This window comes from Camelus bactrianus, chromosome 8 (genome assembly GCF_048773025.1).
Source record: "Camelus bactrianus isolate YW-2024 breed Bactrian camel chromosome 8, ASM4877302v1, whole genome shotgun sequence".
In the NCBI taxonomy this organism is placed as follows: domain Eukaryota; kingdom Metazoa; phylum Chordata; class Mammalia; order Artiodactyla; family Camelidae; genus Camelus; species Camelus bactrianus.
The window spans coordinates 92,912,766-92,927,562 of NC_133546.1; positions in this window are offsets into that span (position 1 = coordinate 92,912,766).

Here is a 14,797-nt window from a genome sequence, read left to right on the forward strand (position 1 = left end):
TTCAGTTGCAAAATCCACTAAATACATATATAGGGGGAGGTACTAGCTCCAACTCGATTTTACAGTGAAAACTGCAGGAACATCCAAACGGCAGTAGGAAACAGACTGAGAAACCAGTGTAAATGTTTCTCCTGCAATCCGTTCCCTTTGTGGTAGATGAACGAAAGTCTCTCCACATGCTTAGTTCTGAGAGATAAATGTGTGTGAAAGCCGTCCTTCAACTAGCTTGTTGGGAACACAATGTTACTTTTCAGTTGCAAACTCCACTCCATATATATATATGGGTAGGTACTAGCTCCACCTTCGTTTTACAGTGAAAACTGCGGGAACTTCAAACAGTCACTAGGAAAAAGACTGAGAAACCAGAGTAAAAGTTTCTCCTGCAACCTGTTCCCATGTTGCTAGATGAACGAACGTCTCTCCACAAGCTTAGTTCTGAGAGATAAGTGTGTGTGAAAGCCGTCCTTCACCTAGCTTGTTGGTTACACAATGTTTCTTTTCAATTGCTAACTCCAATCCATAAATATACGTGGAGAGGTATTGCTCCAACTCGGTTTTACAGTGAAAACTGCAGGAACATCAAATCGGCACTAGGAAACAGACTGTGAAACCAGAGGAATAGTTTCTCCTGCAACCCGTTCCCTTTGTGCTAGATGAACGAACGTCTCTCCACATGCTCAGTTCTGAGAGAAAAATGTGTGTGAATGCCGTACTTCAACTAGCTTGTTGGGAACACAAATTTTTTTCAGATGCAAACTCTACTCCATACGTATATATGGGTTGATACTAGTTCCAACACGGTTTTTTGGTTAAAACTGCAGGAAATTCAACACGGCACTAGGAAAAATAGTGATAACCCACATAAAAGTTTTTCCTGCAACCCGTTCCCTTGGTTCTCGATGAACGAACGTCTCTCCACATGCTCAGTTCTGAGAGATAAGTGTGTGTTATAGCCGTCCTTCACATAGCTTGTTGGGAACACAATGTTTCTTTTCAGTTGCAAACTCCACTCCATACATATATATGGGGAGGTACTAGCTCCAAATCTGTTTTACAGTGAAATCTGCAGGAACATCAAACCGGGACTACGAAACAGACTGAGAAACCAGAGTAAAAGATTCTCCTCCAACCCGTTCCCTTTGTGCTAGATGAACGAATGTCTCTCCACATGCTCAGTTCTGATAGTTAATTGTGTGTGAAAGCCGTCCTTCACCTAGCTTGTTGGGAACACAATGTTTATTTTCAGTTGCAAACACCACTCCATACATAAATAGGGGGAGGTACTATCTCCAACTCGGTTTTACAGTGAAAACTGCAGGAAATTCAAACTGGAACGATGAAACAGACTGAGAACCCAGAGTAAAAGTTTCTCCCGCAAAAGATTCCCTTGGTGCTAGATGAACGAAAGTCTCTCCACATGCTCAGTTCTGAAGAGATAAGTGTGCGTGAAAGCCGTCCTTCACCTAGCTTGTTGGGAACACAAAGTTTCTTTTCAATTGCAAACTCCACTCCATACATATATATGGGGAGGTAATAGCTCCGACATTGTTTTACAGTGAAATCTGCAGGAACATCAAACCGGCACTAGGAAACAGACAGAGAAACCAGAGTAAAAGTTTCCCCTGCAACACGTTCATTTCGTGCTAGATGAACGAACGTCTCTCCACATGCTCAGTTCTAAGAGATAAGTGTGCGTGAAAGCCGTCCTTCACGTAGTTTGTTGGGAACACAAATTTTCTTTTCAGTTGCAAACACCACTCCATACATATATATGGGTATGTACTAGCTCCAACTGGGTTTTACAGTGAAAACTGCTGGAAATTCAAATGGGCACTAGGAAACAGACTGAGAAACCATAGTAAAGTTTTCTCCTGCAACCCTTTCCCTTGGTGCTAGATGAACGAACGTCTCTCCACATGCTGAGTTCTGAGGTATAAGTATGTTTGAAAGCCGTCCTTCAATTATCTAGTTGGGAACACAAAGTTTCTTTTCAGTTGCAATCTCCACTCCATACATATATATGGGGAGGTAATAGCTCCAACTCGGTTTTACAGTGAAAACTGCAGGAACATCAAACAGGCACTAGGAAACAGACTGAGAAACCAGAGTAAAAGTTCCCCCTGCAACCCGCTCCCTTTTTGGTAGATGAACGAACGTCTCTCCACATGTTCAGCTCTGTGAGATAAGTGTGTGTGAAATCCGTCCTTCACCTAGCTTGTTGGGAACACAATGCTTATTTTCAGTTGCATACTCCACACCATGCATATATAGGGGGAGGTACTAGATCCAACTCGGTTTTACACTGAAAAATTCAGAATATTCCAACCGGCACTAGAAAACTGACTGAGAAACCAGAGTAAAAGTTTCTCCTGCAACCCGTTCCCTTGGTGCTATATGAACGAAACTCTCTCCACATGTTCAGTTCTGAGAGATAAGTGTGTGTGAAAGCCGTCCTTCACCTAGCTTGTTGGGAACACAAAGTTTCTTTTCAGTTGCAAACTCCACTCCATACATTTATGTTGGGAGGTACTAGCTCCAACTCTCTTTTACAGTGAAAAGTGCAGGAACTTCAAACCGGCACTAGGAAACAGACTGAGAAACCAGAGTAAAAGTTTCTCCTGCAACCTGTTCCCTTGGTGCTTGATGAACGAACGTATTTCCACAAGCTTAGTTCTGAGATATATGTGTGTGTGAAAGCCGTCCTTCAACTAGCTTGTTGGGAACACAAATTTTCTTTTCAGTTGCAAACTACACTCCATACATATATATGCGGAGGTACTAGCTCCAACTGGTTTTTACAGTGAAAACTGCAAGAACATCAAACCGGCACTAGGAAACAGACTGAGAAACCAGAGTAAAAGTTTCTCCTGCAACCCGTTCTTTGGTGCTAGTTGAACGAACGTTTCTCCACATGCTCAGTTCTGAGGGATATATGTGTGAAAGCCTTCCTTCACCTAGCTTGTTGGGAACACATAGTTTCTTTTCAGTTGCAAACCACACTCCATTCATATATATGGGTATGTACTAGCTCCAACTCGGTTTTACAGTGAAAACTGCAGGAACAGCAAACCGGCACTAGGAAAAATACTGAGTAACCAGTGCAAAAGTTTCTTCTGCAACATGATCCCTTGGTGCTAAATGAACTAACGTCTCTCCACAAGCTTAGTTCTGAGATATAAGTGTGTGTGAAAGCCGTCCTTCACATAGATTTTTGGGAACACAATGTTTCATTTCAGTTGAAATTCCACTCCATACATATATATGGGGAGGTACTAGCTCCAACTCTGTTTTACAGTGAAAACTGCAGGAACATCAAACCGGCACTAGAAACAGATTGAGAAACCAGAGTAAAAGTTTCTCCTGAAAACAGTTCCCTTGTTGATAGATGAACGAACGTCTCTCCACATGCTCAGTTCTGAGAGATAAGTGTGTGTGAAAGCGGACCTTCAAATAGCTTGTTGGGAACACAAAGTTTCTTTTCAGTTGCAAACTCCACTCCATACATATTTATGGGGAGGTGCTAGCTCCAAATCGGTTTTACAGTGAAAACTGCAGAAACATCAAAACGGCACTTGGAAACAGACTGAGAATCCAGAATAAATTTTCTCCTGCAACCCGTTCCCTTTGTGGTAGATGAACGAACGTCTCTCCACATGGTCTGTTCTGAGAGATAATTGTGTGTGAAAGGCGTCCTTCACCTAGCTTGTTGGGAACACAAAGTTTCTTTTCAGTTGCAAACACCACTCCATACATATATATGGGGATGTACTAGCTCCAACTCGGTTTTACAGTGAAAACTGCTGGAAATTCAAATGGGCACTAGGAAACAGACTGAGAAACCATAGTAAAGTTTTCTCCTGCAACCCTTTCCCTTGGTGCTAGATGAACGAACGTCTCTCCACATGCTGAGTTCTGAGGTATAATTATGTTTGAAAGCCGTCCTTCAATTATCTAGTTGGGAACACAAAGCTTCTTTTCAGTTGCAATCTCCACTCCATACATATATATGGGGAGGTACTAGCTCCAACTCGGTTTTACAGTGAAAACTGCAGGAACATCAAACAGGCACTAGGAAACAGACTGAGAAACCAGAGTAAAAGTTCCCCCTGCAACCCGCTCCCTTTTTGGTAGATGAACGAACGTCTCTCCACATGTTCAGTTCTGTGAGATAAGTGTGTGTGAAATCCGTCCTTCACCTAGCTTGTTGGGAACACAATGCTTATTTTCAGTTGCATACTCCACACCATGCATATATTGGGGGAGGTAATAGATCCAAATCGGTTTTACAGTGAAAACTTCAGAAAATTCCAACCGGCACTAGAAAACAGACTGAGAAACCAGAGTAAAAGTTTCTCCTGCAACCCGTTCCCTTGGTGCTAGATGAACGAACCTCTCTCCACATGTTCAGTTCTGAGAGATAAGTGTGTGTGAAAGCCGTCCTTCACCTAGTTTGTTGGGAACACAAATTTTCTTTTCAGTTGCAAACTACACTCCATACATATATATGCGGAGGTACTAGCTCCAACTGGTTTTTACAGTGAAAACTGCAAGAACATCAAACCGGCACTAGGAAACAGACTGAGAAACCAGAGTAAAAGTTTCTCCTGCAACCCGTTCCTTTGGTGCTAGTTGAACGAACGTTTCTCCACATGCTCAGTTCTGAGGGATATATGTGTGAAAGCCTTCCTTCACCTAGCTTGTTGGGAACACAAAGTTTCTTTTCAGTTGCAAACCACACTCCATTCATATATATGGGTATGTACTAGCTCCAACTCGGTTTTACAGTGAAAACTGCAGGAACAGCAAACCGGCACTAGGAAAAATACTGAGTAAACAGTGCAAAAGTTTCTTCTGCAACAAGATCCCTTGGTGCTAAATGAACTAAAGTCTCTCCACAAGCTTAGTTCTGAGATATAAGTGTGTGTGAAAGCCGTCCTTCACATAGAATTTTGGGAACACAATGTTTCTTTTCAGTTGAAATTCCACTCCATACATATATATGGGGAGGTACTAGCTCCAACTCTGTTTTACAGTGAAAACTGCAGGAACATCAAACCGGCACTAGAAACAGATTGAGAATCCAGAGTAAAAGTTTCTCCTGCTACCCATTCCCTTTGTGCTAGATGAACGAACGTCTCTCCACATGGTCTGTTCTGAGAGATAATTGTGTGTGAAAGGCGTCCTTCACCTAGCTTGTTGGGAACACAAAGTTTCTTTTCAGTTGCTAACTCCACTCCATTCATATTTATGGGGAGGTACTAGCTCCAACTCGGTTTTACAGTGAAAACTGCAGGAACTTCAAACCGGCACTAGGAAACAGACTGAGAAAACAGAGTAAAAGTTTCTCCTGCAACCCGCTCCTTTGGTGCTAGATGAACGAACGTCTCTGCAGAAGCTTAGTTCTGAGATACATGTGTGTGTGAAAGCCGTACTTCACCTAGCTTTATGGAACACAAAGTTTCTTTTCAGTTGCAAACTCCACTCCATACATATATATGGGGAGGTACAAGCTCCAACTCTGTTTTACAGTGAAAACTGCAGGAACATCAATCCGGCACTAGAAACAGATTGAGAAACCAGAGTAAAATTTTCTCCTGAAAACAGTTCCCTTGTTGATAGATGAATGAACGTCTCACCACATGCTCAGTTCTGAGAGATAAGTGTGCGTGAAAGCGGAACTTCACATAGCTTGTTGGGAACACAAAGTTTCTTTTCAGTTGCAAACTCCACTCCATACATATATATGGGGAGGTACTAGCTCCAACTCGGTTTTACAGTGAAAATTGCAGGAACATCAAACCGGCACTAGGAAACAGACTGAGAATCCAGAGTAAAAGTTTCTCCTGCTACCCATTCCCTTTGTGCTAGATGAACGAACATCTCTCCACATGGTCTGTTCTGAGAGATAATTGTGTGTGAAAGGCGTCCTTCACCTAGCTTGTCGGGAACACAAAGTTTCTTTTCAGTTGCTAACTCCACTCCATACATATTTATGGGGAGGTACTAGCTCCAACTCGGTTTTACAGTGAAAACTGCAGGAACTTCAAACCGGCACTAGGAAACAGACTGAGAAACCAGAGTAAAATTTTCTCCTGCAACCCGCTCCTTTGGAGCTAGATGAACGAACGTCTCTGCAGAAGCTTAGTTCTGAGATATATGTGTGTGTGAAAGCCGTACTTCACCTAGCTTGTTGGAACAAAAAGTTTCTTTTCAGTTGCAAACTCCACTCCATACATATATATGGGGAGGTACTAGCTCCAACTCTGTTTTACAGTGAAAACTGCAGGAACGTCAATCCGGCACTAGGAAACAGATTGAGAAACCAGAGTAAAAGTTTCTCCTGCAACCCGTTCCCTTTTTGCTAGATGAACGAACGTATCTCCACATGCTCAGTTCTGGTAGATAATTGTGTGTGAAAGCCGTCCTTCACCTAACTTGTTGGGAACACAAAGTTTCTTTTCAGTTGCTAACTCCACTCCATACATATATATGGGGAGGTACTAGCTCCAAATCGGTTTTACAGTGAAAACTGCAGGAACATCAAACCGGGACTAGGAAACAGACTGAGAAACCAGAGTAAAAGATTCTCCTGCAACCGGTTCCCTATGTGCTAGATGAACGAAAGTCTCTCCAAATGATCAGTTCTGATAGTTAATTGTGTGTGAAAGCCGTCCTTCACCTAGCTTGTTGGGAACACAATGTTTATTTTCAGTTGCAATATCCACTCCATACATAAATAGGGGGAGGTACTATATCCAACTCGGTTTTACAGTGAAAACTGCAGGAAATTCAAACCGGAACTACGAAACAGACTGAGAAACCAGAGTAAAAGTTTCTCCTGCAAACAGTTCCCTTGGTGCTAGGTGAACAAACGTCTCTTCACATGCTCAGTTCTGAGAGATAAGTGTGAGTTAAAGCCGTATTTCACATAGGTTGTTGGGAATACAAAGTTTCTTTTCAGTTGCAAACTCCACTACATACATATATATGGGGTGGTACTAGCTCCAACTCGGTTGTACGGTGAAAAATGCAGGAACATCAAACTGGCACTAGGAAACAGAGAACCCAGAGTAAAATTTCTCCTGCAACCCGTTCCCTTTGTGCTAGATGAACGAACGTCTCTCCACATGCTCAGTTCTGATAGATAAGTGTGTGTGAAAGCCGTCCTTCACCTATCTTGTTGGAAACACAAAGTTTCTTTTCAGTTGCAAACTCCACTCCATACATATATATTGGGAGGTACTAGCTCCAACTCGGTTTTACAGTGAAAACCGCAGGAACATCAAACCGGCACTAGGAATCAGACAGAGAAACCAGAGAAAAAGTTTCTCCTGCAACCCGTTCCCTTTGTGTTAAATGAACTAAAGTCTCTCCACATGGTCTGTTCTGAGAGATAATTGTATGTGAAAGCCATCTTTCACCTAGCTTGTTGGGAACACAAAGTTTCTTTTCAGTTGCTAACTCCACTCCATATATATATATGGGGAGGTACTCGCTCCAACTCGGTTTTACAGTGAAAACTGCAGGAACATCAAACCGGCACTAGGAAACAGACTGAGAAACCAGAATAAAAGTTTCTCCTGCAAAACGCTCCCTTGGTGCTAGATGAACGAACGACTCTCCACAAGCTTAATTCTAAGATATATGTGTGTGTGAAAGCCGCCCTTCATCTGGCTTGTTGGGAACAAATTGTTTCTTTTCAGTTGCAAACTCCACTGCATACATATATATGGGTAGGTACAAGCTCCAACTCGGTTTTACAGTGAAAACTGCAGGAACATCAAACCAGCACTAGGAACAGACTGAGAAACCAGAAAAAAAGTTTCTCATGCAAACCGTTTCCTTGGGGCTCGATGAACGAACGTCTCTCCACATGCTCAGTTCTGAGAGATGTGTTTGTGAAAGCCGTTCTTCACCTAGCTTGTTGGGAACACAAAGTTTCTTTTCAGTTGCAAAATCCACTAAATACATATATAAGGGGAGGTACTAGCTCCAACTCGATTTTACAGTGAAAACTGCAGGAACATCCAAACGGCACTAGGAAACAGACTGAGAAACCAGTGTAAATGTTTCTCCTGCAAACCGTTCCCTTTGTGGTAGATGAACGAACGTCTCTCCACAAGCTTAGTTCTGAGAAATAAGTGTGTGTGAAAGCCGTCCTTCACCTAGCTTGTTGGTAACACAATGTTTCTTTTCAATTGCTAACTCCAATCCATAAATATACGTGGAGAGGTATTGCTCCAACTCGGTTTTACAGTGAAAACTGCAGGAACATCAAATCGGCACTAGGAAAAAGACTGTGAAACCAGAGGAAAATTTTCTCCTGCAACCCGTTCCATTTGTGCTAGATGAACGAACGTCTCTCCACATGCTCAATTCTGAGAGAAAAATGTGTGTGAATGCCGTACTTCAACTAGCTTGTTGGGAACACAAATTTTTTTTCAGATGCAAACTCCACTCCATATATATATATGGGTTGATACTACCTCCAACACGGTTTTTTGGTTAAAACTGCAGGAAATTCAACACGGCACTAGGAAAAATAGTGATAACCCACAGTAAAAGATTTTCCTGCAACCCGTTCCCTTGGTTCTCGATGAAAGAACGTCTCTCCACATGCTCAGTTCTGAGAGATAAGTGTGTGTGTAAGCCGTCCTTCACCTAGCTTGTTGGGAACACAATGTTTCTTTTCAGTTGCAAACTCCACTCCATACATATATATGGGGAGGTACTATCTCCAACTCGGTTTTACAGTGAAAACTGCAGGAACATCAAACCGGCACTAGGAAACAGACTGAGAAAGCAGAGTAAAAGTTTCTCCTGCAAACAGTTCCCTTGGTGCTAGGTGAACAAACGTCTCTTCACATGCTCAGTTCTGAGAGATAAGTGTGAGTGAAAGCCGTATTTCACCTAGGTTGTTGATAATACAAAGTTTCTTTTCAGTTGCAATCTCCACTACATACATATATATGGGGGGGTACTAGCTCCAACTCGGTTGTACGGTGAAAACTGCAAGAACATCAAACCGGCACTAGGAAACAGACTGAGAACCCAGAGTAAAAGTTTCTCCTGCAAAAGTTTCCCTTGGTGCTAGATGAACGAAAGCCTCTCCTTTGCTCAGTTCTGAAGAGATAAGTGTGCGTGAAAGCTTTCCTTCACCTAGCTTGTTGGGAACACAAAGTTTCTTTTCAATTGCAAACTCCACTCCATACATATATATGGGGAGGTACTAGCTCCAACATTGTTTTACAGTGAAATCTGCAGGAACATCAAACCGGCACTAGGAAACAGACAGAGAAACCAGGGTAAAATTTCTCCTGCAAACCTTTCCCTTGGTGCTAGATGAACGAAAGTCTCTCCACATGTTCTGTTCTGAGAGATAAGTGTGTGTGAAAGGCGTACTTCACCTGGCTTGTTGGGAACACAAAGTTTCTTTTCAGTTGCAAACTCCACTCCATACATACATATGGGGAGGTACTAGCTCCAACTCCGTTTTACAGTGAAAACTGCAGGAACATCAAATCGGCACTAGGAAACAGACTGAGAAACCAGAGTAAAAGTTCCTCCTGCAACCCGTTCCTTTTTGCTTGATGAACGCACGTATCTCCACATTCTCAATTCTGAGAGAAATATGTGTGTGAAAGCCGTACTTCAACTAGCTTGTTGGGAACACAAAGTTTCTTTTCAGTTGCAAACTCCACTCCATATATATATATGGGTTGATACTAGCTCCAACACTGTTTCCAGTTAAAACTGCAGGAAAATCAACACGTCACTAGGAAAAATGTGAGCACCCAGAGTAAAGTTTTACCTGCAACCCGTTCCCTTGGTGCTAGATGAACAAAAGTCTCTCCACATGGTCTGTTCAGAGAGATTAGTGTGTGTGAAAGGCGTACTTCACCTAGCTTGTTGGGAACACAAAGTTTATTTTCAGTTGCAAACTCCACTCCATACATACATATGGGGAGGTACTAGCTCCAAATCTGTTTTACAGTGAAAACTGCAGGAACTTCAAAACGGCACTAGGAAACTGAATGAGAAACCATAGTAAAAGTTTCTCCTGCAACCCGCTCCCTTGGTACTAGATGAACGAAAGTCTCTCCACAAGCTTAGTTCTGAGATATAAGTGTGTGTGAAAGCCGTCCTTCACCTAGCTTGTTGGGAACACAAAGCATCTTTTCAGTTGCAAATTCCACTCCATACATATATATGGGGAGGTAGTAGCTCCAAAACGGTTTTAGAGTGAAAACTGCAGGAAAATCAAACCGGCACTAGGAAACAGACTGAGAAACCAGAGTAAAAGTTTCTCTGGTTACCCGTTCCTTTTGTGCTAGATGAACGAACGTCTCTCCACGTGCTCAGATCTGAGAGATAATTGTGTGTGAAAGCCGTCCTTCACCTAGCTTGTTGGGAACACAAAGTTTTTTCAGTTGCATACCACACTCCATACATATATATGGTGAGATACTAGCTCCAACTCGGGTTTCCAGTGAAAACTGCAGGAAATTCAAACGGGCACTAGGAAACAGACTGAGAACCCAGAGTAAAAGTTTCTCCTGCAAACCGTTCCATTGGTGCTCGATGAACGAACGTCTCTCCACATGCTCAGTTCTGAGAGATAAGTGTGTGTGTAAGACGTCCTTCACCTAGCTTGTTGGGAACACAAAGTTTGTTCTCAGTTGCAAACTCCACTCCATACATATATAAGGGTAGGTACTAGCTCCAACTCGGTTTTACCGTGAAAACTGCAGGAACTTCTAACCGGCACTAGGAAACAGACTGAGAAACCAGTGTAAAAGTTTCTCTTGCAATCCGTTACCTTGGTGCTCTATGAATGATAGTCTCTCCAAATATTTAGTTCTGAGAGATATGTGTGTGTGAAAGCCGTCCTTCACCTAGATTGTTGGGAACACAAAGTTTCTTTTCAGTTGCAAACTCCACTCCATACATATATATGGGTAGGTTCTAGCTCCAAATCGGTTTTACACTGAAAACTGCAGGAACTTCTAACCAGCACTAGGAAACAGACTGAGAAAGCAGAGTAAAATTTTCTCCTGCAACTTGTTCCCTTGTTGCTAGATGAACGAACGTCTCTCCACAAACTTAGTTCTGAGAGATAAGTGTGTGTGAAAGCCGTCCTTCACCTAGATTGTTGGGAACACAAAGTTCGTTTTCAGTTGCAAACTCCAATCTATAAATATATATGGGGAGGTCCTAGCTCCAACTCGCTTTTACTGTGAAAACTGCAGGAATATGAAACCGGCACTAGGAAACAGACTGAGAAAACTCAGTAAAAGTTTCTCCTGCAACCCGTTCCCTTGGTGCTATGTGAACGAACGTCTCTCCACATAATTAGTTCTGAGAGATAAGTGTGTGTGAAAGGCGTCCTTTACCTAGCTTGTTGGGACCACAAAGTTTCTTTTCAGTTGCAAAATTCACTCCATACATATATATGGTGAGGTACTAGCTCCAACTCGGTTTTACAGTGAAAACTGCAGGGACATCAAACCAGCACTAGGAAACAGACTGAGAACCCAGAGTAAAAGTTTTTCCCGCAGCCCATTCCCTTGGTGCTCGATGAACGAACGTCTCTCCACATGCTCAGTTCTGAGAGATAATTGTGTGTGAAAGCCGTCCTTCACCTTGCTTGTTGGGAACACAAAGTTTCTTTTCAGTTGCAAACTGCACTCCATACATATATAAGGGGAGGTATTAGATCCAACTCAGTTTTACAGTGAAAACTGCAGGAAATTCAAACCGGCACTTGGAAACTGACTGAGAAACTAGAGTAAAATTTCTCCTGCAACACGTTCCCTTGGTGCTAGATGAACGAACGTCTTTCCACAAGCTTAGTTCTGAGAGATAATTGTGTGTGAAAGCCGTCCTTCAACTAGCTTGTTGGGAACACAAAGTTCCTTTTCAGTTGCAAACTCCACCCCATAAATATATATGGGGAGGTACAAGCTCCAACTCGCTTTTATGGTGAAAACTGCAGGAATATCAAACCGACACTAGGAAACACACTGAGAACCCTGAGTAAAAGTTTCTCATGCAACCCGTTCCCTTGGTGCTAGGTGAACGAACGTCTCTCCACATAATTAGTTCTGAGAGATAAGTGTGTGTGAAAAGCGTCATTCACTTAGCTTGTTGGGATCACAAAGTTTCTTTTCAGTTGCAAACTTCACTCCATATATATATATGGTGAGGTACTAGCTCCAACTATGTTATACAGTGAAAACTGCAGGAACATCAAAACGGCACTAGGAAACAGACTGAGAAACCAGAGTAAAAGTTACCCCTGCAACCCGTTCTCTTGGTGCTAGGTGAACGAACGTCTCTCCACATGCTCAGTTCTGAGAGATAATTGTGTGTGAAAGCCGTCCTTCACCTAGTAGGTTGGGAACACAAAGTTTCTTTTCAATTGCAAACTCCACTCCATACATATATAGGGGGAGGTATTAGGTCCAACTCGGTTTTACAGTGAAAACTGCAGGAACTTCAAACCGGCACTAGGAAAGTGACTGAGAAACTAGAGTAAAATTTTTCCTGCAACCCGTTCCCTTGGTGCTAGATGAACAAACGTCTCTCCACATACCCAGTTCTGAGAGATAAATGTGTGTGAAGGCCGTCCTTCATCTAGCTTTTTGGGAACACAAAGTTTCTTTTCAATTGCAAACTCCACTCCATTCATATATAAGGGGAGGTACTAGCTTCAACTCGGTTTTACAGTGAAAACTGGAGGAACTTCAAACCGGCACTAGGAAAAAGACTGTGAAACCAGTGTAAAATTTTCTCCTGCAACCCGTTCCCTTGGTGCTAGATGAACGAACGTCTCTCCACAAGCTTAGTTCTGAGATATATGTGTGTGTGAAAGACGTCCTTCACATAGCTTGTTGGGAACACAACGCTTATTTTCAGTTGCAAACTCCACTCCATGCATATATATGGGGAGGTACCAGCTAAAACTCGGTTTTACAGTGAAAACTGCAGGAAATTCAAACCGGAACTAGGAAACAGACTGAGAAACCAGAGTAAAAGTTTCTCTTGCAAAGATTTCCCTTGGTGCTAGATGAACGAACGTCTCTCCACATGCTCAGTTCTGAGAGATAAGTGTGTGTGAAAGCCGTCCTTCACCTTGCTTGCTGGGAACACAAAATTTCTTTCAGTTGCAAATTCCACGCTATACATATATATGGAGATGTACCAGCTCCAACAGGGTTTTAAGGTGAAAACTGCAGGAAAATCAAACAGGTACTAGGAAACAGACTGAGAAACCAGAGAAAAGTTTCTCCTTCCACCCGTTCCCTTGGTGCTAGGTGAACGAACGTCTTTCCACGTACTCAGTTCTGAGAGATAAGTGTGTGTGAAAGCCGTGCATCACCTAGCTTGTTGGGAACACATAGTTTCTTTTCAGTTGCAAACCCCACTCCATACATATATATGGGGGGAACAAGCTCCAACTAGGTTTTACAGTGAAAACTGCAGGAACTTCAAACCGCCACTAGGAAACAGACTGAGATACCAGAGTAAAAGTTACTCCTGCAAACCGTTCCCTTTGTGCTTGATGAAAGAACGTCTCTCCACATGCTCAGTTCTGAGAGGGAATTGTGTGTGAAAGCCATCCTTCATATAGCTTGTTGGGAAAACAATGCTTATTTTCAGTTGCAAACTCCACTCCATGCATATATAGGGGTTGGTACTAGATCCAACTCGGTTTTAAAGTGAAAACTGCAGGAACATCAAACCAGCACTAGGAACAGACTGAGAATCCAGAATAAAAGTTTCTCATGCAAACCGTTTCCTTGGGGCTCGATGAACGAACGTCTCTCCACATGCTCAGTTCTGAGAGATGTGTTTGTGAAAGCCGTTCTTCACCTAGCTTTTTGGGAACACAAAGTTTCTTTTCAGTTGCAAAATCCACTAAATACATATATAAGGGGAGGTACTAGCTCCAACTCGATTTTACAGTGAAAACTGCAGGAACATCCAAACGGCACTAGGAAACAGACTGAGAATCCAGTGTAAATGTTTCTCCTGCAAACCGTTCCCTTTGTGGTAGATGAACGAAAGCCTCTCCACATGCTTAGTTCTGAGAGATAAATGTGTGTGAAAGCCGTCCTTCAACTAGCTTGTTGGGAACACAAAGTTTCTTTTCAATTGCAAACTCCACTCCATTCATATATAAGGGGAGGTACTAGCTCCAACTCGGTTTTACAGTGAAAACTGCAGGAACTTCAAACAGGCACTAGGAAACAGACTGAGAAACCAGAGTAAAAGTTTCTCCTGCAACCTGTTCCCATGTTGCTAGATGAACGAACGTCTCTCCACAAGCTTAGATCTGAGAGATAAGTGTGTGTGAAAGCCGACCTTCACCTAGCTTGTTGGTAACAAAATGTTTCTTATCAATTGCTAACTCCAATCCATAAATATACGTGGAGAGGTATTGCTCCAACTCGGTTTTACAGTGAAAACTGCAGGAACATCAAATCGGCACTAGGAAACAGACTGTGAAACCAGAGGAAAAGTTTCTCCTGCAACCCGTTCCATTTGTGCTAGATGAACGAACGTCTCTCCACATGCTCAGTTCTGAGAGAAAAATGTGTGTGAATGCCGTACTTAAACTAGCTTGTTGGGAACACAAATTTTTTTTCAGATGCAAACTCCACTCCATACATATATATGGGTTGATACTAACTCCAACACGGTTTTTTGGTTAAAACTGCAGGAAATTCAACACGGCACTAGGAAAAATAGTGATAACCCACAGTAAAAGTTTTCCTGCAACCCGTTCCCTTGG